This window comes from Bombyx mandarina, chromosome 24 (assembly GCF_030267445.1).
Source record: "Bombyx mandarina strain Sakado chromosome 24, ASM3026744v2".
Lineage (NCBI taxonomy): Eukaryota > Metazoa > Arthropoda > Insecta > Lepidoptera > Bombycidae > Bombyx > Bombyx mandarina.
In genome coordinates, this window is record NC_143230.1 from 10,041,128 (window position 1) to 10,069,015 (window position 27,888).

The following is a 27,888-nucleotide window of genomic DNA, read 5'->3' on the forward strand; positions in this document are numbered from 1 at the left end:
ACCATACAAATATCTTCCCTTGGCGGGATTCGAACCCGCGACCCCCTTGTGTAGTGACAATGTCACTTACCACTACACCAGACGGCCGTTAAATAGTGATGTGATCTCGCAGTAGTCGAAATTCGACTATAATTAATTGAAATTGTAAGTTTGCACACAATTATGATTCTATTTTCAAAGTTTTTCGCTAAGACTACACTATAGAAAAATATTATTAAAGACAAACAATATTTAATCTATTCTCAATTTGACCACAGACGTCACGAACAAAAGTTTGACAATAAATAAATAGTAGGTATGCATGCGTGTGTGCGTCAAATACATGGTAGTGTGTGTAATGTTTTTATTTATTTATTGCTAAGATGGTTGGACGAGCTCACAGCCCACCTGGTGTAAGTGGTTACGTTTCGCGCATTAACTCTGTAAATGTCTATGGGCTCCAGTAACCACTTTACACCAGGTGGGCTGTTAGCTCGTCCACGCATCTAAGCAATAAAAAAATAAAATAAACATATTTCATTTCGTTGTCGATGCCAGGTCAATGTCAGTAATGCCAGGGGCAAGGTCAAGGCGCTATCCGCGTGCCATTTCAACGGTATCTCCACGGACGAAGGCCCTTGGAAAATACGACATGATAATGGCACGTTTCAGAGCACGAGATTCGCGCATGCAGTTCATATCGTTGGATCTTCGAATCATGACCTAGCCCAGGTCAATCTTAGCGAAAACGTCTTATAATTCGATGGAGCCGGCTGCAAGCACGAAAAAACATGACTCATGCGGCGTTACCTCGCTCTGAGGCGATGCATCCGCGTGGACAGCTGCTATACAATAAAAAAAATTGTGAGCCGTCACGGGACGCCTGCCAGATGTGAAACATCGACATTATTTTGTAAAAGTAATATGCGGAAAAGAACAGATTGTGATAGGAACTAAATATGTCATAATGATAAAATAAAATATTACGAAAAAATAATTTGTTTTCAAGTAAAACCCAGGTTATGTGTACTGTAGTAAACAACACTGTATACACTACGGAGTATACACTATAGGTATCCGAGCTCAGTGTAGCGAGAGAGGTGGCTTAACGCCGGATCGAGTGGGAGAGAATCGCACAGTCGATTGCGCATGGCGACGCGTCGCCACACCGTACACACTACTGCATATAGACTGTATATATATACCATCATATCGCGTGGCGACGCCACCAGAAATCGGTTTTACGTGCGGCTATAGATGTTTCACATCAATACAATTCAAAGCACATTCATACTTGTAAAAAAAATATTGACATAATTGTATTTATGCGTACAAATAAATGTAACTTGATCAAAAGTGACTTCCATTTACCTCCTTCTCTATATCCATACAAAATGTCTATCAAAAAAGTAAAATAAAAATTTTCTTTTGAATAATGAAACCATTCCATCAGTATTTTCTTATGACGTTGTCACGTTCAACTATCGTCAGTAAACCGACTTTACAGACAACCGATTTTTTTTTTTATTGCTTAGATGGATGGACGAGCTCACAGCCCACCTGGTTGTTAAGTGGTCACTGGAGCCCATAGACATCTGCAACTTAAATGCGCCACCCACCTTGAGATGTAAGTTCTAAGGTCTCAGTATAGTTACAACGGCTGCCCCGCTCTTCAAACCGAAACGCATTACTGCTTCACGGCTGAAATAGGCGGGGCGGTGGTACCTACCCGTGCGGACTCACAAGAGGTCCTACCGTCACAAAATGTTGTTCCAATTTAGTTACCAGAATTCCTTATTCGTAATTCGCTTCGATCATATCGCGCAATATTATAATGCATATCAATTATTATATGAACGATATCTCGACAGATTCGAGGTCAAGTTCAAAAGGGTATTCAGAAATCACGTGTTATTGGACTGATAAACAAGATCTTGTCGTACACAAACAGACACAGATCCGACCTACATCTAGCCGAGAGTTCTATACTACACTACTGTAGACACAGTCCTCTGCAGCTCTGTACTGATCCCGAGCTCTTCCCGTACACAAACAGACACAGATCCGACCTACATCTAGCCGAAAGTCCTATACCACACTACTGTAGACACAGTCCTCTGCAGCTCTGTACTGATCCTGAGCTCTTCTCTTACACAAACAGACACAGATCCGACCTACATCTAGCCGAGAGTCCTATACTACACTACTGTAGACACAGTCCTCTGCAGCTCTGTACTGATCCCGAGCTCTTCTCGTACACAAACAGACACAGATCCGACCTACATCTAGCCGAGAGTCCTATACTACACTACCGTAGACACAGTCCTCTGCAGCTCTGTACTGATCCCGAGCTCTTCTCGTACACAAACAGGCACAGATCCGACCTACATCTAGCCGAGTCCTATACTACACTACTGTAGACACAGTCCTCTGCAGCTCTGTACTGATCCCGAGCTCTTCTCGTACACAAACAGACACAGATCCGACCTACATCTAGCCGAGAGTCCTATACTACACTACTGTAGACACATTCCTCTGCAGATCTGTACTGATCCTGAGCTCTTCTCGTACACAAACAGACACAGATCCGACCTACATCTAGCCGAGAGTCCTATACTACACTACTGTAGACACAGTCCTCTGCAGCTCTGTACTGATCCCGAGCTCTTCCCGTACACAAACAGACACAGATCCGACCTACATCTAGCCGAAAGTCCTATATCACACTACTGTAGACACAGTCCTCTGCAGCTCTGTACTGATCCTGAGCTCTTCTCTTACACAAACAGACACAGATCCGACCTACATCTAGCCGAGAGTCCTATACTACACTACTGTAGACACAGTCCTCTGCAGCTCTGTACTGATCCCGAGCTCTTCTCGTACACAAACAGACACAGATCCGACCTACATCTAGCCGAGAGTCCTATACTACACTACTGTAGACACAGTCCTCTGCAGCTCTGTACTGATCCCGAGCTCTTCTCGTACACAAACAGACACAGATCCGACCTACATCTAGAAGAGAGTCCTATACTACACTACTGTAGACACAGTCCTCTGCAGCTCTGTACTGATCCTGAGCTCTTCTCGTACACAAACAGACACAGATCCGACCTACATCTAGCCGAAGGTCCTATACCACACTACTGTAGACACAGTCCTCTGCAGCTCTGTACTGATCCCGAGCTCTTCTCGTACACAAACAGACACAGATCCGACCTACATCTATCTACATTCAATTACAACCTACATTACATCTTTGCAACTCTATACTAATTCTACTGAAAAAACCGACCTCTATACTTATCTCAACTTACATTAAATCAACAGTATTTAAAATACACAAAAACTGACCAACAATTTTTGTACAAAAAACGACATACGATCATCTAAACTAGCCTTAATGAGGTATCAAGGTAGTGAAAAGGATCTCACACGATTAAGAAGCAGATCAATGGAATTGTGAACGCATTTCCAACAGCCCAAGTTAATGGAATGAATACCTGGAAAAAAAATTAAGGTAGAATTTGCTCTTGTGAGTCCGAACGGGTAGATACCACCGCCCTGCCTATTTCTGCCGTGAAGTAGTAATGCGTTTCGGTTTGAAGGGCGGGGCAGCCTTTGTAACTATACTTGAGACCTTAGAACTGATATCTCGAGGTGGGTGGCGCATTTACGTGGTAGATATAAAGTGTGTGTGTAGGGTCTAAAAAATCAATAAGTAGAATAATTTTGTAAGTAAATTGACCTATGGTACAAAATTACTATGGAGACAGAACGTTAAAAAAACGAGTTCCATACTTACTCAATAGTTTACCCGAGGACATGAGACGTGAGCCTATACTTGCTAAAGTTAAAAGTTTATTAAAATAGTAGGTACATTGTGCACTAAGGGAGAAAAGTTGGACATTTCCTCCCGCGTGAAAAATATCTATTTTTTCTCCTACCAGGCCGAAAGTGTACTGAGTACCGAGTCGGGGTTCAGGGCCGAAGCCCTGGCCGGGGTAGGGGGGGGGGGGGCTCGTACTCGTAAAAGAAACAATTTAACTGTTTTTTTAATTTTAAATAAACTACTACTAATTGAATAAGAACTGTCTGATGAACTCATATTTGTTTAATACTTCACTATTAAATTTTATTGCCTTTTGTTTTTTTCACTTTTACACTAAACACAATATTGCAAATTAGTGACTAACGCGCATGCGTACTTGTACCCGGGGAGAAAAAGTTACACTTTCTTCCCTGTACAGCGGGACGAAAACCGAACTTTCGGCGTAGGTAGAAGAAAAAAACACTTGTTAAATACGTTGTAACCATTTAAGTAGGTAAATTAATTGTATTAATAATATAACCTAATTTAATAATTTATAAACTATGTTTATATAAAGCGAGTTGCCTGCAGTCAAACTGCGTATGCAGTTTTTCAGGACATGGTCTAAATGAAAGTGTAACTTTCTATGAATAATACCGCGGGGTAAAGCTAGTCTAAAAAAGTAGCCTAAGTTACTCCTTATATCATCAGCTACTTATCAGTGACAGTCCCGTCAAAATCGGTCCAGCCGTTCCAGAGATTAGCCGGAACAAACAAACAGACAGACAGACAGACAGACAAAAATTGTAAAAAATGTTATTTTGGTGTATGTACCGTATATATATTCATATGCATGTAGTAAAAAGAGGCTATTTCAATATTACAAACAGACACTCCAATTTTATTTATATGCTTAGTTTATGTCTTAGATGTAAGATGTAAGATTTTACAGTAAATCCTAAGATTTACCAACTCTTAATGGTAAAAGTCCCAACTGTTCTATGATCATCGTTTATTTCGGACTTTTCCACCATTCGTTTGGTAAATCTTGGGATTTACCTCAATGGCACAGTAAATGTTGAAATACACATGTCAATACGTGCTCGTCGTATGGCCTTATAAAATACAGATGAAAATATTATCGTCGAAAATGCAATTGGACAGGACAAGGAAGAAAGCATTGTTGAAAAAAAATTTTTTTTATTACTTAGATGTGTGGACGAGGTCACAGCCCACCTGGTGTTAAGTGGTTACTGGAGCCCATAGACATCTACAGCGTAAGTGCGCCACACACCTTGATAAGGTTCTAAGGTCTCAGTATAGTCACAACGGCTGCCCCACCCTTCAAACCGAAACGCATTACTGCTTCACGGCAGAAAATAGGCGGGGCGGTGGTACCTACTCGTGCGGACTCACAAGAGGTCCTACCACCAGTAAAATAAGTCAGAAAAGGACATAAACGGTATTAATTTGAGGAATATAACACATGACAATGTAACTGAAATTATGATGGAGAAGCAAATAACCAATGAAACCGATTCAGAGACAGAAAACTCAACTGAAGCTCAAGAAGATCCAATACCGAAAAGGATAAAATCAGTTCAGACAATAAGAAAAAAAGGCAAAAGTTTATTTGGAAAACCAAGCTGAAAATATGAAAGCCATATCGTCTGATGAATATCCAAATGTGAAAGTTGGCTAAAATGTTAAGACTGAAAGTGCCTGACATTAATAGAGCTAAAACTGACCAAAAAACCCATTATTGTAGATTATGGTAGATGTAACAGACCATGAGTTTTACCAACTGGGTACCAAAATTGGAGTACTACAGCAGTTTTACACAGAGAATCAATTTATGTCATGCTCTGAAGTTTTTCTTAAGACTAGAGGTCCCGCAGTAGTCGAAATTCGACTATATAATTAATTGGAATTGTAAGTTTGTACACTATCAGGATTGTATTTTATACTTCTATAATAACAAATTTCGCGAAGGCTACACTATAAAAAATATTAACAAACAATATTTAATCTATTCTCAATTTGACCACAGACGTCAAGAACAAAAGTTTGACAATAAATAGTGTGCATGCGTGTGTGCGTCAAATACATGGTATGTAGTGTGTGTAATGTTTTCTTTATTGATTTAATGTATCTTTTATGCATTATTTAAAAAAAATATTAGCATTGTGCACTTCTTCTCTCTATATTCTCTGTAAGTGTGGAAAATTCCATACTCCTCCGTCCGCGCAATTTTCGTAAAAAGGGATACAAAGTTTTCGCTTCACGTATTAATATAATAATAAATGAATTTGCTCAAGATAAAGAAGTTAGTCTTCGAGAAGTAGTCGGAAAATTGTCATTGACTGGAGGACAAGAGTTCAAGAAATGTAACTAACTGCCTTAAAAATGCTTGTCGAAGAAATGCGCTTGCAAGTCATCAGGATTACTTTGTAATTCGGTACGAACGGTAGGCAGCGGCTAAACGGTAGGCAGCGGCTAAATGGTAGGCAGCGGCTAAATGGTAGGCAGCGGATAAACGGTAGGCAGCGGCTTGGCTCTGCCCCTGGCATTGCTGACGTCCATGAGTGACGGTAACCACTCACCATCAAATGGGCCGTATGCTCGTCTGCCTATACGGCAATAAAAAAAATCCAAATGCCATAACAGCGCTCCGTGTTGTAACAACAAGTAATTTTTTTACTAACTATTAAAAATTACCATTGATTAATCTATATATATAAAAGAAAGTCGTGTTAGTTACACTATTTATAACTCAAGAACGGCTAAACTGATTTGACTGGAAATTGGTGAGGAGATAGCTTAGAACCCGGAGAAGGACACAGGATACTTTTTATCACGTTCCCGTGGGACGTGACATGAAACGGGGTATAACAAAACGCAACTGATATGGAATAACAAAACGCAACTGACAGCTAAACGTAATGTAGTCTATGGTTAATTATAGTAGAATTTTGAAGTTGACCGGTTGATGTGTTTGTTTCGAGTTTCTATTGGCTTATTGTGCCGAGATAGGTAATCATTAAGAAAGCCATGCCGGGACAAATAAAAAATTGACCTTGATAAAATCAAAAGTCTGCTCATTTATTGGCTCTAAGTCGGAACAAAGTTCGCCGGGTCACCTAGTTTATAATAAATTGTCGTTTCGCTTATCTTCAACTTGTTTATAAATCTAAAATCTTCAAAAAAAGAAATGATTCAGTTATATTATTCATATCAGTAAGCGTTATATTTGTCATGATAATTTTATTTCCGTTGTTATTACTAGTTATTAAAACGTAATCAATAAAAATACCTATATCTTTAGGTAACGATTTGATTGATTAGTAACACGAATGATTAATAATTACTAACACAAATGATCAATAATTACTCATAAGTATGTACGGATTTGAATAATTACTAATTGAAAACAAATGATTCAACATTTACCAACCGTCCCTAGTAAAACCTAGCGTGTACTAAATTCTATTATTTATTTATTTATACAAAAAACACACAAAAAAGAAGACATAGTACAGAATAATAGGAAAATTATGTACAAATTATGTTCTAATGGTGAAAGCCCGATAAAATCGTTTCTTTTTTACATATTCTTACACTAGCGGCCCGCTCCGGCTCCGCTCGGGTCTTTAACAAAAATTTCAACGATATTTGACGTTGTTTTATTATTTTAAATAAAAGAACACTTATAGTGGCATAACTATAATAGTTAGACATATGCTGTCGCGACACTTTTTGTAATTAATAATGTGTTCTACACAGTCGTATCATTATTTTATTCTATCATCAATAGTTTTCGCAGGGCACGCGATTTAAATAATATTTTAGGTAATTTTTTTACACCTTAGGTTACATTATTGGAGGTTTAGTAAGGATGCCTAATTTTTTCAAAAAAGATTATATCCTATGTCACTCCAGAATAGTGTAGCTTCCAAACAGTGAAAGAATTTTTCAAATCGGTTCAGTAGTTTCGGAGTCTATTCAATACAAACAAACAAACAAATCTTTCCTCTTTATAATATTAGTATAGATAGTATAGATTTACCGACTTGTGTTGGTAGACCCAAAGATTTACTGGTAAAACCTAAGATTTACCAAAATTCGCGCTTTTACAGTAACATATACACACAAAAATGGATTTTCAAAAATCCCCCCCATCGGCCAAAGCTTTTACGCGCAATTAAGCACCGTTTTCGTTGATGATGCTGAAGGGGAGAGTATAGAAAGGATTGAAAGCATCGAAGTTTCTCGCTGGACTTTCTCAGTGGGTCGCGGTTACAATCAAGTGGTAGATTTAGCGAGGCACTAGTCTTTTTAGGGCAGATGTTATCAAATTCTGTCAGTTTGAGCTCGTGAGCTCAAGGTTATAATCAGATAGATAAAAAAAACGAACTTTGGAAACATTTACCCTTTTAGTGTTAAACTTATCTATATATTAATACGTGAAGCAAAAACTTTGTATCCCTTTTTACGAAAATTGCGCGGACGGAGGAGTATGAAATTTTCTACACTTATAGAGAATACTGAGAAGAAGTGCACAATGCTAATATTTTTTTAAAATAATGCATAAAAGATACATTAAATCAGTAAAGAAAACATTACACACACACTACATACCATGTATTTGACGCACACACGCATGCATAATATTTATTGTCAAACTTTTGTTCTTGGCAAATTGAGAATAGATTAAATATTGTTTGTCTTTGTTAATATTTTTTATAGTGTAGTTTTAGCGAAATTTGTGATTATAGAAGTATAAAATACAATCATAATAGTGTACAAACTTACAATTCCAATTAGTTATAGTCGAATTTCGACTACTGCGGGACCTCTAGTTTTCATTAATTGCTAAAGGATTTAAAAAAAAAAAGCTTTTTAAACTTAAAAATATACAAAAATCGATGATAAACTGTTAAGATAAGTTATTTATAAGCTTTATTAACTCTGACTTATTTAACTTATTAAAAACGTTATACATGAGAGCGATAAGACACGTCCGTACAGGTCGATATAGATCTATTACTTATAATCAAACTTCGCAATAGTCTGTATTCCGACGCTCCGCACTTTATACGCATTAATAGAGAGTCGTTCTATCGACGATTTCCGCTCTAAACGTCAAACCGAAGTCCAGCTTTATTAGGTCTTTTATCCCACCTTTAATAAAAGCACCACAGAGTGCTCTGTACAGGACATAAAGGTAAATGAGTTTAAGTCTTACTAGAATACTAGCGACCCGCCCTCGCTTCGCTTCGGAAACATTAAATTTTATTATTCATGATAGCTGGGTCCCGCGATGTTACCCGCGGTTATTGTCGTACCGCGCGTAACGCCGCGGGGCGAAGCTAGTCTAAAAAAAGTAGCCTAAGTTACTTCTTATATCATCAGCTACCTATCAGTGAAAGTCTCGTCAAAATCGGTCCAGCCGTTCCAGAGATTAGCCGGAACAAACAGACAGACAGATGAAAATAAAAAAATACATTTTTTGGTATATGTACTGTGTACGCATTTAGTAAAAAGTGGTTATTTTATTATTACAAACAGACAATTCAATTTTATTTATTTGTATAGATAATAAAATATCTTAACACCCTAAGGTCACTAGCTTGGTTCAGCGACGATATCAACGTATCGAATACTCAATTAACTTCCCGGAGGAGTTCAGATTGCATCAATCAATTAAACAGCACTTAACGGTTGGCAACGGCTCGGCTCTGCCCCTAACATTGTTGAAGTCCATGGGCGACCGTAACCAATCACCACCAGGTGGGTCGTATGCTTGTCTGCCTACAAGGGCAGATGTCTATGGGCTCCAGTAACCACTTAACACCAGGTGGGCTGTGAGCTCGTACACCCATCCAAGCAATAAATAAAAAAAAAGGGCAATAAAGACGCTTCTGTCGAGTTTCTGGCTAGACTGACATCTAATAATCTTAAGCAACAGCTCGACTCTGCCCCTAACATTGCCGAAGCCCATGGGCGACCGTGACCACTCACCATCAGGTGGGCCATATGCTTCTCTGCCTACAAGGGCAATAGACTAGACTGACATTAATACCATTCAAACCGATCCAGCCGCTTTGTTTGACGCCAGTGCCCGATATAGGGATTGGAGAAAGAAGGAAAAGGAGACTTAACGAGCATTCTACAACGGCCGAATGATGCACACAAATAGGTTGTGGCATCGCATAGCATCTTCTACCCTTTTATTCCCTACCTATGCAGATAGCCTTGAGAGGGTATATCAGCGTTACCCTAGCGTGTAGGTGAGCTCTCGGGCCTCAAACCTGACGACGTTGCTAACACTAACCCTAGCAAGAGCAGTGCTTCGCAGAATCTACCACCGGATCGGAAACGCGACCCACTGAGAAGATCCCGCGACCAACTCAGTGGGCTGTGTCTTTGGGTTAATTCACTCTCCGAGCCCTTCGTCGCAAGCGATGGGTTCGACGAGAACGATGACCGGATAGCATAGATAGCATAGCACATTCTTCAAGTAAATACTATCGTTATGTATAATCAGTCGCACAACAAGAATTCTGCAGTTGCAACAACAGACGCGAAACAACAACAAACACGCCGGCCAATTGTCACATCAGGTCAAGAACCAATACGTGCATTGTTTAATTCATGCATCTGTTACGTCAATTCGCTTTCACTACCCTCGTATCGTCACTGTTGTTACAACTGTACGTATCTAATTGACACATCCATAATAATCTAAACATATAAATAAAATTGGAGTGTCTGTTTGTAATATTGAAATAGCCTCTTTTTACTACATGCATATAAATACTTAGTCTGGCCATAAATACTGTGACAATTAAAAATAAACAAAATATTACATTTGAATTTGGAATCTGTCATTTTTATATGATTGCTCATTGAATTTTCTCATTTTGGTGCCAATACATTGTACAATATTTTGCGATATTAAAATGGAGTGGGGTGATAAAGAGAACCGAATCGCTGTGATTGCATTACACAAAGTAGGTATGGAGCCAAATGCAATTTTTAAAACTCTCCATACGCTTGGTATTAGTAAAATGTTTGTGTACCGGGCTATTAATAGGTGCAATGAGACCTCCTCTGTTTATGACAGAAAAAGGTCTGGCCGTCCACGTAGTATTCGTACGAAAAAGGTGGTCAAAGCAGTAAGGGAAAGAATTCGAAGAAATCCTGTCCGAAAGCAAAAGATTTTATCTCGGGAGATGGAGATAGCACCTAGAACTATTTCGCGTATTTTAAAAGATGACTTAGGACTTGCAGCCTATAAGAGACGTACTGGTCATTTCTTAACTGATAATTTAAAAGATAATTGGGTGGTAAATCGAAACAAGTACTGAAGCGGTACGCAAAAGGAGATCATAGAAAATTTTTTTTAGGGATGAGAAATTTTTTACAATTGAGCAACATTTTAACAAACAAAATGACCGTATTTATGCTCAAAGCTCTAAGGAAGCTTCCCAATTAGTCGACAGAGTGCAACGTGGGCACTATCCGACTTCAGTGATGATTTGGTGGGGTATTAGCTATGAAGGAGTGACTGAGCCATACTTTTGTGAAAAAGGTATCAAAATATCGGCACAAGTGTATCAAGATACCATTCTTGAATGTAGTGAAGCCCCTTAACAACACCATGTTCAATAATCAAGAATGGTCCTTCCAACAAGATTCGGCGCCAGGTCATAAAGCTCGGTCTACGCAGTCTTGGTTGGAAACGAACGTTTCGGACTTCATCAGAGCTGAAGACTGGCCGTCGTCTAGTCCCGATCTTAATCCGCTGGATTATGATTTATGGTCAGTTTTAGAGAGTACGGTTTGCTCTGAACGCCATAATAATTTGGAGTCCCTAAAACAATCCGTACGATTGGCAGTGAAAAATTTTCCCATGGAAAGAGTGCGTGCTTCTATTGATAACTGGCCTCAACGTTTAAAGGACTTAATTGCAGCCAATGGAGACTACTTCGAATAAGCTTTTATACTTTAAATTGTTTTATATTTATGTATTAAATTAACACACTGTAAAAGTAATAAATGTTATTTGCAATAGAATTTTTTTTCCTTTGTCTTAGTATTTATGGCAAGACTAGGTATATATACGGTACATATACCAAAATAACATTTTTTACATTTTTTGTCTGTCTGTCTGTCTGTTTGTTCCGGCTAATCTCTGGAACGGATGGACCGATTTTGACGGGACTTTCCCTGATAGGTAGCTGATGATATAAGGAGTAACTTAGGCTACATTCTTTAGACTAGCTTCGCCCCGCGGCTTCACCCGCGGTACGACAATAACCGCGGGTAAAATCGTCGATAATAAAATGTAATGTTTCCGAAGCGAAGCGAGGGCGGGTTGCTAGTATGTTCATATGTTTTAATCTATATATCGGTTTTTTAAATTCAAATACAATTTTATAAACTTCAAAATTCAATTTTGTAAACATCAAATTCAATTTCTACTCCAATCTATACTAATATTATAAAGAGGAAAGATTTGTTTGTTTGTTTGTTTCGAATAGGCTCCGAAACTACTGGACCGATTTGAAAAATTCTTTTTCCATTAGAAGCCGACATTGTCCCTGATGAACATAGGCTACTTTTTTTTTTTTTTTATTTTTTTTTTTTTGTTTCATGTGTGTTTTAATGTTTCCGAAGCGAAGCGAGGGCGGGTCGCTATGTTAAATAAAGGTAATAAATAAATTTCAATTAAATCAATCAATTTTCAAGTCGTGTATTTTTTTGCGTTTACTTTTCTTTAGCTTTAGTTTTGTTAATATTAGTAGAATAATAAATAAAAATTATAACCTTGGACCTTGTCAACAGTACCTACCACATGCCACAAAGATTTGAATACTCTTGAAACAAGTGAACTCTCCAATCCGCAATGGCCAACGTGACGTTCTAAGGCCAATGACCTTCATATATGCAAACTTATCTTGAAAAAATCGTTAATGATATTCATGCATCTGTCAAATATCTTGTGTTTTATGATAGCTACCGCCACAACGGTAACGAGAATTGACCGCAAATAAAACAGTATTTCTGGTGCCGTCTGGTGTAGTGGTAAGTGACATGGTCACTACACAAGGGGGTCGCGGGTTCGAATCCCGCCAAGGGAAGATATTTGTATGATAAATATAAAAATGTCTTTTCCAGGGTTATGGATGTATATTAAATATATGTATGTGTATAATAAAAATATTACATTTATTTCCGTTATCTGGTACCTGTAACACAAGTTCTTTACGAACTTACCACGGGACCAGTTAATGTGGCGTGATTGTTAGTAAATATTTATTTATTAAAAAAAAAAGAAAAAATTAATAAATAACACCTCGGCAAAGTTTGTTATTAGGTTTATCGTCGTGAAGTCTTTGTGGCCTAATGGATAAGGCGTCCGGTACATTCGTGTGTAGCGATGCACCGGTGTTCGAATCCCGCAGGCGGGTACCAATTTTTCTAATGAAATACGTACTCAACAAATGTTCACGATTGACTTCCACGGTGAAGGAATAACATCGTGTAATAAAAATGAAACCCGCAAAATTATAATTTGCGTAATTACTGGTGGTAGGACCTCTTGTGAGTCCGCGCGGGTGGGTACCACCACCCTGCCTATTTCTGCCGTGAAGCAGTAATGCGTTTCGGTTTGAAGGATGGGGCAGCCGTTATAACTATACTTGAGACTTTAGAACTTATATCTCAAGGTGGGTGGCGCATTTGCGTTGTGGATGTCTATGGGCTCCAGTAACCCCCCATCTAAGCAATAAAAAAAAAAATATATAGCACCATAAGCACTTATGTTGCTATATCATTTAAATAAAATAATCTAGAACCGTTCCATGACCATAGTGTGGAAATCATATCGGCCCTCTACTTTTATTGCATTAATAAAAAAACTATTCCTAAGTTTAAATATGTTCCTTATGGATTCCGAAGCGGCCGGATCGAATTCTATGGAAATGGTTTGGTAACCCTGTGCAGATTGTAGTGTTCGGGCCAAAATCTTAAGATGAGGTCACTTGCGACGGCCCATAGACACAGCCCACTGAGTTTCTCGCCTGATCTTCTCAGTGGGTCGCGTTTCCGATCCGGTGGTAGATTCTGCGAAGCACTGCTCTTGCTAGGGCCAGTGTTAGCAACACTCCGGTTTGAGCCCCGTGAGCTCACCTACACGTTAGGGCGAAGCTGATATAGCCTCTCTTTTTTTTTTTTTTCTACCTAAGCTGAGAGCCTTGAGAGGCTATTTCAGCGTAACCCTAACTTTTGTAGGTGAGCTCACGGGGCTCAAACCTGATGACGTTGCTAACACGAACCCTAGCAAGAGCCGTGCTTCGCAGAATCTACCACCGGATCGGAAACGCGACCCACTGAGAAGATCCGGCGAGAAACTCAGTGGGCTGTGTCTGAGAGTTTAGCCTCTCAAGGCTATCAGCATAGGTAGGGAAAAGAAAAAGAAAAAAAAACTGGTGCCTATAACACAGGGAATCCTAAATTGGGGACGGATGAACATGCGTGAGTTGTTCCCAATTATTATTATTATTACGATGCCCAATCGCGCGAGTAATACGGCCCAACAATGTGCACCGTAGAAACAAAATAGCTTGTAACACGAAACCTCACAAGCAATATTTTCCTGGCAATGAGACGAGGAAGTGCAGTCCGGCATAATCGTTTGGCGTTTCGCCTAAGATAGATACACTTGGACGGGGAATTGTTAGCAACGAGCCTACAGTATCACCAATCTACGCTATTGATACAGCGGTTGCAGAGGGAGCCACCTATGATCGATTACAGAGACTAATAACGCAGTAGCGACATCTAGTAGACAATGCTAGCACATAAACCAGAAACATTCCAAGAAATAATAGTTCAAAAAAACTACAACTAAAATACGCTTTTATAGAAAATCCAACTAAAAAATAGAAAACAAATTATGATAAATTTGAATTAAAAAGTGTAAAATAAAAATATTTTATTGTAAAAAAGCGTGGGGTGCATGGTATCCCCATGAGTTTTGAGTTAACTTTTACGCTATCGAGAACGTTAAAAAACTCGCACTAAGCACACTGACATGACTCGCCAGAACTAATTTCCTTTAAAATACGGCTACATCAAAATACTTGACACCGAGTGCTATGGGCGTGTGCATAAGATGGCTTCGATACCTTTGCGTGTTCGGCGTTTTGCTTCGCGTATCCCACCGTATCCCACCACACCCTGCACGTGCTACGTTCAATATTACTTTTTTACACGTCCGTCTGTCGCGTCGCTTGTGATAAATAAATAAATAAAAAATAAATATTTACTAACAATCACGCCACTTTAACTGGTCCCGTGCTAAGTTCGTAAAGAACTTGTGTTACAGGTACCAGATAACGGAAATAAATGTAAGATTTTTGTTATACACGCACATGTATTTAATATTTAATATACATCCATAACCCTGGAAAAGACATTTTATATTTATCACACAAATATCTTCCCTTGGCGGGATTCGAACTCGCGACCCGTTGTGTAGTGACCATGTCTCTTACCACTACACCAGACGGCCGTTAAGCTCGATTTTCCGTGCTATTGAACCCTAAAAGCGTTAAGAACGTTCTCGAATCTTACAAACGTCACGCGTTGACGCACGATTTGCGCACGCGAACCCGAGTATCAATCGAAATCTGATATTTACCTGAACAATGGTTATGTTAATAAGAAAATATTAAGTGCTAATCAAAGTCCAGCCCAGTTAGCTGGGCGATCTTTGGTCGCTTCCAACTTCACGGGATCACCCGCTGGGGCTATATGGAGATTCTTCAGGAATTTCGACAAAATCACTTCAGTCGTTACGGAGTCTACAAGGAAGTCTTCGTGGCCTAAAGGATAAGACGTCCGGTGCATTCGTATGTAGCGATGCACCGGTGTTCGAATCCCGCAGGCGGGTACCAATTTTTCTAATGAAATACGCACTTAACAAATGACTTCCACGGTGAAGGAATAACATCGTGTAATAAAAATCAAACTCGCAAAATTATAATTTGCGTAATTACTGGTGGTAGGACCTCTTGTGAGTCCGCACGGGTAGGTAACACCACCCTACCTATTTCTGCCGTGAAGCAGTAATGCGTTTCGGTTTGAAGGGTGGGGCAGCCGTTGTAACTATACTGAGACCTTAGAACTTATATCTCAAGGTGGATGGCGCATTTACGTTGTAGATGTTTATGGGCTCTAGTAACCACTTAACACCAGGTGGGCTGTAAGCTCGTCCAACCACCTAAGCAATAATAAAAAAGGCAGACGAGCGTACGGCCATGATGGTGAGTGGTTACTGGAGCCCATGGACTTCACCAATACCAGGGGCAGAGCCAATCCACTGCCTACCTTTAGTACTCTCCACAAGCCTCATTTGAAGAAGGACATGTCATAGCGCTCGGGAAACACCGTGGACGGGACCTCATTCCAAAGCCGGATGGTACGTGGCAAAAAATATCTCTGGAAACGCACTGTGGATGAACGCAGTGGCTCCAGGTAGTATGGATGAACTCTACTCCGGTGGCGGGCGGTGCGATTGTACTACCTACTGAGTTTCTTGCCGGATCTTCTCAGTGGGTCGCGTTTCCGATCCGGCGGTAGATTATGCGAAGCACTGCTCTTGCTAGGGTTCGTGTTAGCAACGTCGTCAGGTTTGAGCCCTGTGAGCTCACCTACTAGTTAAGGTTACGCTGAAATAGCCTCTCAAGGCTATCAGCTTAGGTAGGAAAAAAAACAAAAAAAGCGATTGTAAAAACGACATGATGGTATCATCATCTCAAAGAATTCCTCAGAGCCCTCCCCACTCCCTTAAGCCGCTACGAATTCCGGGCCAACGGTCGTAATTCGACGTCAATTTTAGAGAGCACTGTCCAAACTATCAAGAGTAGATAATTACGCATAGTAAATAGAGCGAGTTAATTTTTATTTTTTACTAGCTGACCCTGCAGACTTCGTAGTGCCTCAATCGATAAATAAAAGACCTAAACGTTTGTATAAAATAAACTTAAAGCAAACAAAAGGAATCCGTCCGACGGGGGACACATCAAAGGAAAAACAAAATTGTTATTTTTATTTAAATCCGAGCATTTTCATATTTATTTACCTTTTAAACCTTCTCTGGACTCCCACATTCAAGACCAAAATTAGCTAAATCGGTCCAGCCGTTCTCGAGTTTTAGCGAGACTAACGAACAGCAATTCATTTTTATATATATAGATAGATTTTCACACGTGCGTATTTATTCCTTCACCTTGGAAATCGTTCGTGAACAAATATTAGGTACGTATTTCTTTAGAAACAAAAAAAATGTATTTGCAAGCGGAACTTGAAGCGTTTTTCTTCTAATAACTTTTTAATTACTTAGTGGTCGCTCAGTACTCGAAATTTGACTATAATTAATTGTAATTTTATGTGTGACTAGTGGTCCCGCAGTAGTCGAAATTCGACTATAATTAATTGAAATTATAACTTTCAACATTATTATGGTCCTATTGTTACAGATTTCACCAAGACTAATATACACTATAGACTAATACTCATAGTATAGCAATACTAAACTATTCTCAATTTGACTACAGACTTTAAGCAATAACAAAAGTTTGACAAAAAACAAAGAGTATATGTGTGTGTGTCAAATATATGGTAGTGTGTGTAATGTTTTCTTTATTGATTTAATGTATCTTTTGTGCATTATTTAAAAAAAATATTAGCATTGTGCACTTCTTCTCTATATTCTCTATAAGTGTGGAAATTTTCAAACTCCTCCGTCCGCGCAATTTTCGTAAAAAGAGATACAAAGTTTTTGCTTCACGTATTTTTTATGTATAATAATTATTATGGTTCTATTGTCAAAGAACTATAATCACAGATTTCGCCAAGAATACATTATAGAAAAATATTGAAATAATATTAAAGAAAAACAATATTAATCTATTCTCTTTTTTTTTAATGGATTTTATAACCTGGTAACTAAGACCTTTAGGTCAAGTCTTATTTTAATTTATATTCTTATTTTTATGAAAAATCATAATATGGAGTTAAATGAAATGAAATGAGATGAGATGATATAGGATGAAAATTAAATATAATCTTTTTTTATTGCCCTTGTAGGCAGACGAACATACGGCCCACCTGATTGTGAGTGGCTACCGTCACCCATGGACTTCAGCAATGCCAGGGGCAGAGACAAGCCGCAAAATCTACTCTCAATTTGACCACAGACTTTAAACAATAACAAAAGTTTGACAATTGACAATAAACAAAGAGTATTTATATATGGGTTGTGTAAAATAGATAGTAGGGTGTGTAATGTTTTTTTTGTTTTTTAATTAGTGTATTTTTAATGCATAATTTAAAAAAAATAGCATTCTGCACTCCTGTATATTCTCTTATAAGTGAGAGAAATTTTATACTCCACCGTCCGCGCAATTTTCGTAAATACGGATACAAAGTTTTTACTTCAAGTATTAATATATAACTATCTGTTTTAGCATATTACAATTATAGGCAAATTAAAAACATCTCAGTGAAGTCGCATATAAACTTTTTGGTCGTATTGCTACTGCTAGCGCCATCTAGTATATATTAACGTTACTACGTTGACGGCGTTGGTCTAATGCAGGCCTTTGTAACTCAATTGATATTAAACACGATAAGGCTAAATGAGATCTTCAATTATCAAATGTATCTGATCAAGATTATACATCAAGTTACATTACTTCGTATAAAAACGAATATTAGCAGATTTGCAAGTGATTGTAGTTTACTTACGAAATATCAGACAATTTCAACTAGATGGCGCTACTTATAAAGTTTGTACTTGATATCAGATGTACATAATTTTAATAATAATAATAAGCATAATTATTTATTGTTATATTACAAATGGCGGATTTTTTCAAAAGACGTATTGAAGAACAATCATTCAAATTAAGCCAATCCTAGTTGCTTAGTAACCGCAGTTAGTTAGATACGTCCCAGGATGATAGTTTGACCCAATCAGGTAAGCGGATTACGGTTTAATTACAAAAAAATTAACTCGATAGTGTATACTGTCGGAGCTGGTCATCGTAAACCAGTGATAACATCCAAAAACATAGTAGAAAGAGCGTAGATAGATAAATCTGCTAACAGCCTACCCACAGTCAGATATTCGGCTACCAACAGCATTGGAATATCAGGAACAGAGTATAGGTAATTCTTGTTACAGGCGGTAGAGCGTCTTGTAAGTCTGCACGGGTAGGTACCACAATCCCGACCATTTCTGCCGCGAAGCAGTAATGCGTTCCAGCCTGAGAGGTGGGGCTGCCGTTGACTATACAACTCAGACTTAGAACTTGTGTCTCAAGGTAGGTGGTGGCATGTACATTGCTTATGTCCATGGACTCCGGTGACGACTTAGCACCAGATGGAACGTCAGTTCGTTCGCGAATCTAAGCAAGTGAAATCATTAGAGTATGTTAAAACATTATTTTTTTCATCAAGCCTTGGTATCATCAAGCATGGTAGTTTAATGTATCTATACATATAAATAAAATTGGAGTGTCTGTTTATAATTTTGAAATAACCGCTTTTTACTACATGCATATGAATATATATGGTATATACACCAAAATAACATTTTTTACAATTTTTGTCTGTCTTTCTGTCTGTCTGTCTGTCTGTTTGTTCTGGCTAAACTCTGGAACGGCTGGACCGATTTTGACGAGACTTTCACTGATAGGTAGCTGATGATATAAGGAGTAATTTAGGCTACTTTTTTAAGACTAGCTTCGCCCCTCGGCGTCAATCGCGGTACGACAATAGCCGCGGCTAACATTGCGGGACTCAGCTATCAATAATAAAATTTAATGTTTCCGAAGCGAAGCGAGGGCGGGTCGCTAGTCCTAAAATATAACTCAATATACATTGACTGTTAAGAAGGAACAACAGAAAGGCTGACAGATGACGACAGAACAAGTTACAATAAAAGACTCACCTAACACCATAGTCGATGGGATCTCTGTCTATGTACACATAGTAGTCCTGGACGGTTGTGTGTGCTTGCGTTCCGTGTGTGCGCCACTAAATTGTTGCCATACTTCTTGATCATCTTAAAAGAAAATGTAAAATTTTAATTACCCATGTTCACTGATATTTTTTTATTGAATCATAAAAAACCTAATCATTAGTAGAGACCATATTGGCGAAAATGGCAATCGTGTTCTATATTGGTTGTCCTACACGTAAAATCAGAAATTGTGACTGCAACAATATCTAGTAAAGTAACAATAAATAATAAAATAAATAATAAATATTTACTAACAATCACGCCACATTAACTGGTCCCGTGCTAAGTTCGTAAAGAACTTGTGTTACAGGTACCAGATAACGGAAATAAATGTAAGATTTTTATTATACACATACTTATATTTAATATACATATATAACCCTGGAAAAGCCTTTTTTTTATATTTATCATACAAATATCTTCCCTTGGCGGGATTCGAACCCGCGACCCCCTTGTGTAGTGACCATGTCACTTACCACTACACCAGACGGCCGTTATAACAATATCTAGCTAAAGGTACAAATCTTAAGCTGGTAAAGTTATTGATTGGAATGGTACCAATGGCGGATCCAGGGGGGGGGGGGTCATGGGGGTCATGACCACCCCCTGAACTGGTTCCAGGACTTAGGTGGACCACTAATTGAATATAATGATTTTATTTATATATTTTGTAACCATACAGATCTTATGTAACTACATACCTTCAATATTTAATTAATTTAATATAATAACTTTGTATAATGGCAAACGTTTGGGAACAAACGCATCTAAATTTGACTATGTGACCCCCTCCTGGTGCCAAATCTGGATCCGCCCTTGAATGGTACACAAGTGGATGGAGATTTTATTACCGGTGGATAGTATAGGATATATTATTGAGACACTTGTAATAAGCATCTACCTTTCGTTAATTTAACACGGTGACTGGTATAGTGGTGGTTACTCAGTGAGCATTAGGTTTAGTTCCTTTAGTTATTTATTTTTCTTTTAGTTCCCTCTTCCTCCCAGGACGTGCCGGAGTCCGACATAACCCGGTTCATTACCCCCCCGGACCGGGTATCCGTAAATGGATTCCCCATTCCTTTATTTAATTTTAATTTTATATTAGTAGTTGACAATTTTAATTTTAATAATTGTGATTCGGTTTCATTTGATTTGATTTCATTTTTGTTTATTTTTATTTTTAATAATTCCGTAAAATTAAAATTATAATTTTATTGTATTTTGATTTAAATATTATGTAATTGAATGTGAAATTTTATGGGTTTAAGTTGCCTGAAATAAACGCATTTCATTTCATTGTTATGAGGCAAAGAGTGGTTTGAGGAATAATATAATACAAAAAAAAAATACAGAGGTTGAAGTGTCGGGCAATTGTTTGTGCAAGCCATCAAATCTAAGATAAGGTACAGATATAAGTATAATAATACCATACGACGTACGACATCCTGTTACTAACAATGAGAACAGTGAGAACTGATTTCTGATAAAAACACTGATAAGTTAAGAAATATAATGTAAGGTCAAGCTAGACTAGATTACATGACAGATAAATGATTTAATAATAAAAAAATGTGAGCCGTCACGGGACGCCTGGCAGATGTGAAACATTATTTTGTAAAAGTAATACATACTTATGTAGAAAAGAACAGATTGTGATAGGAACTAAATATGTCATAATGATAAAATAAAATATTACGAAAAAATAATTTGTTTTCAAGTAAAACACAGGTTATGTGTACTGTAGTAAACAACACTGTATACACTACGGAGTATACACTATAGGTATCCGAGCTCAGTGTAGCGAGAGAGGTGGCTTAACGCCGGATCGAGTGGGAGAGAATCGCACAGTCGATTGCGCATGGCGACGCGTCGCCACGGCATGCGTCGCCACGCCAGAAATCGGTTTTACGCGCGGCTATAGATGTTTCACATCAAAAATACAGTTTCTAAAAACAAAATTAAAACTCTGCCCGCTTATGATACCAGCAATAAAATTCTTCAAGAATAAACGTGAAGAATAATTAAAACTACTTTTGTAGTTTAGTTTAATCTCATATTTATGGATTTATGCTATTATTTAACTTGTATATCACTTCTAATACTTTATTTTTTGTGATCACGGATGACTAAGGTCTTAGGTCTAGGTCTAGGTAATAGACGGTTAGCGTGGTAGGGACATGTGATGCGTAGACAGAAGATGCATGTGACTAGAAGATGTATGGAAATGGTAGTACAAGGTAGAGGAGGAAAAGGGCGACCGAAGAAGACATGGATGGAGTGTGTGAATGACGATATGAGAAAGAGAGGAGTGAGTGTTGAGATGACGGCTGATAGAGGAGAATGGAAGAGAAAAATTAGCTGTGCCGACCCCACCTAGTGGAATAAGGTGGAGAAAAAGAAGGATGACTAGGGTCTTATTCATTCAGATTTAAATACAATCTACAGTCTAATTTTGTTAATTTATAAATTTGGAACGTAACCAAAGTCATAAATGGGACATTAGTGTCATATTAGCTTTAATATTTCTTTAACTGGCAAAAACCAATAGAAAAAATAAACTTAAAAAATAAACAATAAAAAAATAAACTTGAGAAATTTGTGATATAGAACCTTAAAATATAGGCATCAGCAAAAGCTACAGTATGTATATTTTATTCGGTAAATGAATAAATGTCTAATGTAATAAATGTCACTAAATATTAAGTGAGACTTTTAATGAGAGAAAATGGTATTACACCATAAGTCAATTAATCAGTTATATTTAGCACAGTCAGTCAGATTGTTAACTGCACTCACTATCTGTATTACCAATAAAATAAGATAAACATCCGTTTAATTCAAAATGAGTGGGCTATAAATAAGGATTACAATACTCAATTTACTGATAACCATAAAACTAAGAACATAAGAGTTATCTATCATCTACCAAACAAACAAAAAACTCTCCAGTTTTCTATGACCCCTACCACTTATTGTCAGTATAGGTATTTGTTGCGATATCATCACATGTGACTTTTTTCCGCCACTACATGTCATACCATAATTTAAGTATTGAAACAGATTATTTCCGAATTTTCATTAAGTTTCGCAATTAAAACTTCCTAATTTAAAGATGTGTAGAAGTATTTATATACAGATAGAGGTCTTAAGGAGGTATCTTTTTTAAGATTAATTGTGTTGTAATTTGTTGTTGTAATTTCGTATGTACTTTACCAAGGCTGTATGACTACAAAATGACTACAAATGAGTATTACGAATTTAGAAATTGAAAGAGAATCAGTATTTATGTCAGGCAATGCACATCCAGCAATGTGATAATAATATATAAAATTCTATCATATCTCTATCACATAGTAACATTATGAACATACAATCTTAAGCAGCAAAATAAAGATTTACCTGCTGTGTATTAAATTACGATTAAGCGGAGGTCGATCGTCAAAAACAAATGTAAAATTAGATTCACAATACGACAGAGCCGTTTATGTTATTAATTATGAATAATTAAAATTATTTGTCTTTCGTTTGATTCTAGAATTCGTAGCCGCAGTACGTAATTACAGATACAATTTACTTGTTTCACACAAAATATTCGATTGCGAATAAGTAATTTATAGTAATATAAATACAGCCAAAGTTCAGTTACGACGGGTTTTTTTATTAAGAATTTTTTATACAAACATTGTAAGTAAGCCGACTCGCTGGCTCATGAGAAACTTTGACATATTTTTTTTATATAAGTTTCTTACCGGATTCAGATACAACGTTTCTTGTTGAAATTGCGAGAATTCTTCAAATTTGTTAATGTCTTGAAACTTTAACAGTTCTTCGTACAAAATGACCAGCAATAATGCACATTAACACACGACAAAACATAAACGAGTGTCATAGGCCGAAGAAATACCTATTTAAGATTCAATCGGATTGAATTGAATTGAAGGCAATTGAAGGTTTTACCTGACGTTTGGCATTTAATGTTATCAGCCTTAATAATTGCCTGAAAATTTGTGGAAAGAAAAAAGTTCACACATTTTAAAAAGATATAATTAATAAAATATGTACAAATAAGACAATTCTAATATATATTTTAATAAAGCAACTTTGCTAGCTACTCTACGCTTTGTTTAGAAATTTTTGAAATGAAAATTACAATGTTACTTATTGGGAATGATTTTAGCCAGAAAGATGAATTGTTTTAGTTTCTTAATTTGCTGTTTCTGTAGGTTTGTATGTTTAAATTAGTGGGCTATTAACTTTTCGCACTAATGAAAGTTCACGATTATGGACAATGAAACACATGCCCTTACGGATCCTTAAGATCAATTATTCTCAGCTAGAAGCTTTCAGCTCTAACACTAGGAACAGACTAGAAACCCCAGTAGCCGTATTCGTCGAACTCGGCAAAGAGTTCGACATGCAGCCTAACCCACACAGTTGCCAAGCAGCTGCCCTTGAGTTGTTAGGCATTCTCCAGAGGCGTTCGGACAGCCGATACCAAATCCCTTCCCTCCCGACTGAGCCTTTGCTTGCGCACCTGTCCTGGTCAAACTAGAAAGGCCTCCGGGCCAACAGTAATGGCAGTAATCCCTGTTTCCTTTAAAAAAAATGAAACAAAATGCTGGGTGTGATTTCTCGAGTTTTTCTTTAAAGTCCAGTATATTCCGTCCATTAGAATCTTTCAATAATTTAATTCTTAAGAAGTTTCACATAAACCAACTTTTTTCCATTACACTCTAACTTACTTTTCCACACCCGAAGCTTGTAGAAAAAAAAAATTAAATAAAGGGTTGCAATATAAGCCTTTAGATTATTTAAAAAAAGGCTTTAGTCTTCGTTTAAATTTGGCTTCTATGCTATGAGAACAGTACATATTAAGAGCTGTAGCAAAAACACACCGTGAAACGATTGAGAACAATTTAAAATAATTTTGCGGCTAATTATTTGACTTATGACTAGTGTTGTTTTTATATTTCAGAACTACGAGAAGTTAGGACGTAAAATAAGTTATATTATTGAAGTTAATTGATTTTAAATTTTACTTAACATTCACTTATTAAAATCGATGTCGAAATGAATGGCAAAATCGATTTGTCACCCGTTAATTTGAACAACGTATGATGATCCAAGATGCATGGTAATCAAAAAGCTCCCAATAGTACGACTATCCTTGGACTTATTACTCGAATTGATTAATGATTTTGACGAATGAGGAATGATTTGTGGGCCGACTGATTCACTGTTACGTTTGTTTATTGGTTCTTCGTCGTTCAGGGGCATTTACTCGTGACTAAAAGGCTTCCTTTTTCATATGTATTTTAAATATACATATTTTAATAATGTTGATACAATTATTGGCATATTTTCTAAAAATTGTTATCCTTATTCGCGGTCAAGTCGATTGCAGTAGTAAATTAAGACCAATTATGTGTTTTTCCAATCGTAAGAAATCGATTTGACGATGTCGTCTTGTTAAACTTACCACTGAAGTATGAAACCTACTTTATATAGGTCTATGAAATTTACGAATTACGAACTATCAATGATTAACCATCATAAAACGTCAAACTAACAAGTGGACCACAGTAAAGTAAAGGTGTGGATTTTTGGCGGTGGACTACTTTTGGTGTGGACTACTGAATGAAATTATGTAAATGCTTTCAATTTTTTCTTTTAATCTTTCTTCAGGTTCCAAATGTAGGGAAAAATAATCCTAATGAATATAACTTCTCACGTTTTTCCAAAAAGGCCATCAAAGTCTATAAATTTCCATTATTTAACTAAATGATATTTAAAGTGAATAAATTCACCTTTTGATTCATTTCAATAATAATCTATAATCAAATTCATTAATCATTTAGATAAATCCACTTTATAGCAACCCTAACGCCTGCCGCGTCGGCAGCCGCGTCTGATCGCGCGCCGCGACCAATCAGGGACTCTCGTTGTCGGCTCCCGGCGCGATTCAAAGAGTAGCGACCGAGGGGGCTTTCCTTTTGGCAAGCCGCGCGTGCGCCTTTACTGACGCCGACAGTTCACCCGCAACCACCGAAGCATACACACGAGAATACGTCCGCACCTCGCTCGCTACCATTCCTTTTCGAACTTGTTTGTGGGACCCTCTGGAGTATTCATACCCAGTGCTCCAGCTGGACAACACAAAAACTTTAAAAAAACCGCTCTATTACATTTCGTGGATCCATATGCCGGCCACTGACGGTGAAGGGCCGTCAAACATTCATTCGCAAACCTAGCGGCTGTGCAAATGGGTTCGCATACTCAATTTGCGAACCCGTTTGCGCTTCCTCCTACACTTGTTTACGAATGTCTCACGAATTTCTCCTCCTTTTTAATTCGTCAATAGAACATTGAAGACAAAAAGAGTTTTAAATTCTTTCCCAGACATCATTAACAGCCATGCTGTTTTTATGGGATTTCTTTAATCATTCGCAAATGTCGTCCTACACTTGCGGGTTTGCGTATTCGTGCGCATGTGAGTGACCGGTGTTACACTAATGAAGTTTGACATAAAAATCTTGTAATCTATGTTGGACTCAATGAAGTAGGAAACCTATGGAAATGAAACGTCAACCAAAAGGGGATGGCCCATTTTCGGCCCAAAGCGGACAATAGATTATAGAAAAAATACTTAGTGCATTAATTTTGTCATAAATAAATATGCATTTACTTTCTTGCAAATAAGCGCCACTATAGTTTACAATAAGTAGTTTAATAAAAGTAACTCTATTGAAAAAACAAGGATTTTTATTTTTGCGGGAAAAATATTGCCAGCTTCAAATCCTTTTACGTATGAAGTAAATATTTTGAGTATATAAATAAAACATATAAATAAATCATTTTAAGTATTATCATTAATCAAACGATTTTAATGGATTTTATGCACATAAAATAACATCGAAGACATACCCATTGGACTTTAACTTGTAACTATACTTGAGACCTTAGAACTTATATCTCAAGGTGGGTGGCGCATTTACGTTGTAGATGTATGTGGGCTCGAGTAACCACTTAGCAACACCAGGGTGGCTGTGAGCTCGCCCACCCATCTAAGCAATAAAAAAAACTTTGTAGTATTGTTATAGTATTGTTATTTAAATATGTACAAGTAAAACAAAAACATAAAAAAATGTGTACTCGTAAAAAAAAGATTAAGATATAAATCAATTATCGGTTATTTAAAAAAATAATCGATATATGAATTTCATGTAATTATTTTTCTTTATACTGACAACACTGAATTTAATCTGACTGACTGACACTTCGCTTGCTGCTTGTGGTGTTGTGCTTGCGTACAAAATGGATGTGTTTTGATTTTTCTTCGATTTATTTTACTTTTATCAATAACGTTTCATACTACGACTAAAAGACATTGTGTGAATTGTGGTTTTACCCTGACCGAGATTTAAAACCGTGTATATGCTCTCCTTTGCTATTTTTAGATGATACTAATTGTGTATGAAGATGAAGAAAATATAGATATTTAAAGAATTAAGTGTGTTTTTATACCCTATTGGATAAAAATACATTAGGAACATCTTAAACATTATGAAAAGAAAAGTTCTTGAAGTATCTCACAATCCGACACTTATTTATATAGAAAATTAACCTCAAAACGAGTTTTTATTTTTATTATATTTTTTATAATAGTGGCGTCAATTTCAATATATTTTTTAGAAATCCAATACATTTCAGAATTTGAATCAGTACATTTTTATAGTAATATTTGATGTCCATCTTGGGCCTAGCACACTATGGAGAGTGGGCAATCCCCTTTCGTGCCACTGTGACGTCATCTGGCCACAAAACATGGCGGCTTTAGTGCTGTACAAAAGATTTCAATGTTATCAGGTTTTATCGATAAACGTTCTTGGCTCATTTTATTTTAAATATTGTTGAGTATTATTTATTTGTAGAATTTATACTTTAATGGGAAGTAAGTAGGTATTAGGTTATGTGCAAATATGATATGATTTAG

General features: G+C 37.2%; 1 protein-coding gene and 1 long non-coding RNA gene across 2 annotated transcripts in view; one reads left to right on the forward strand and one right to left on the reverse strand.

Annotated features, from left to right (window-relative positions):
• The window catches only part of fbl (pantothenate kinase 3 fbl), a 57,029-nt gene extending 33,178 nt beyond the window's left edge, over positions 1-23,851 (reverse strand). Inside the window, exons 1-2 of the mRNA XM_028175034.2 lie at positions 23,645-23,851; positions 19,821-19,934 (exon numbers count right to left, since the gene is read on the reverse strand). The gene's annotated coding sequence lies outside the window, so the exon portion shown is untranslated. The remainder of the gene's footprint in view (positions 1-19,820; positions 19,935-23,644) is intronic.
• LOC149500060 (uncharacterized) overlaps positions 1-27,888 on the forward strand; it is a 255,500-nt gene that overhangs the window by 158,932 nt on the left and 68,680 nt on the right. The gene's annotated exons all lie outside the window — the stretch shown is intronic.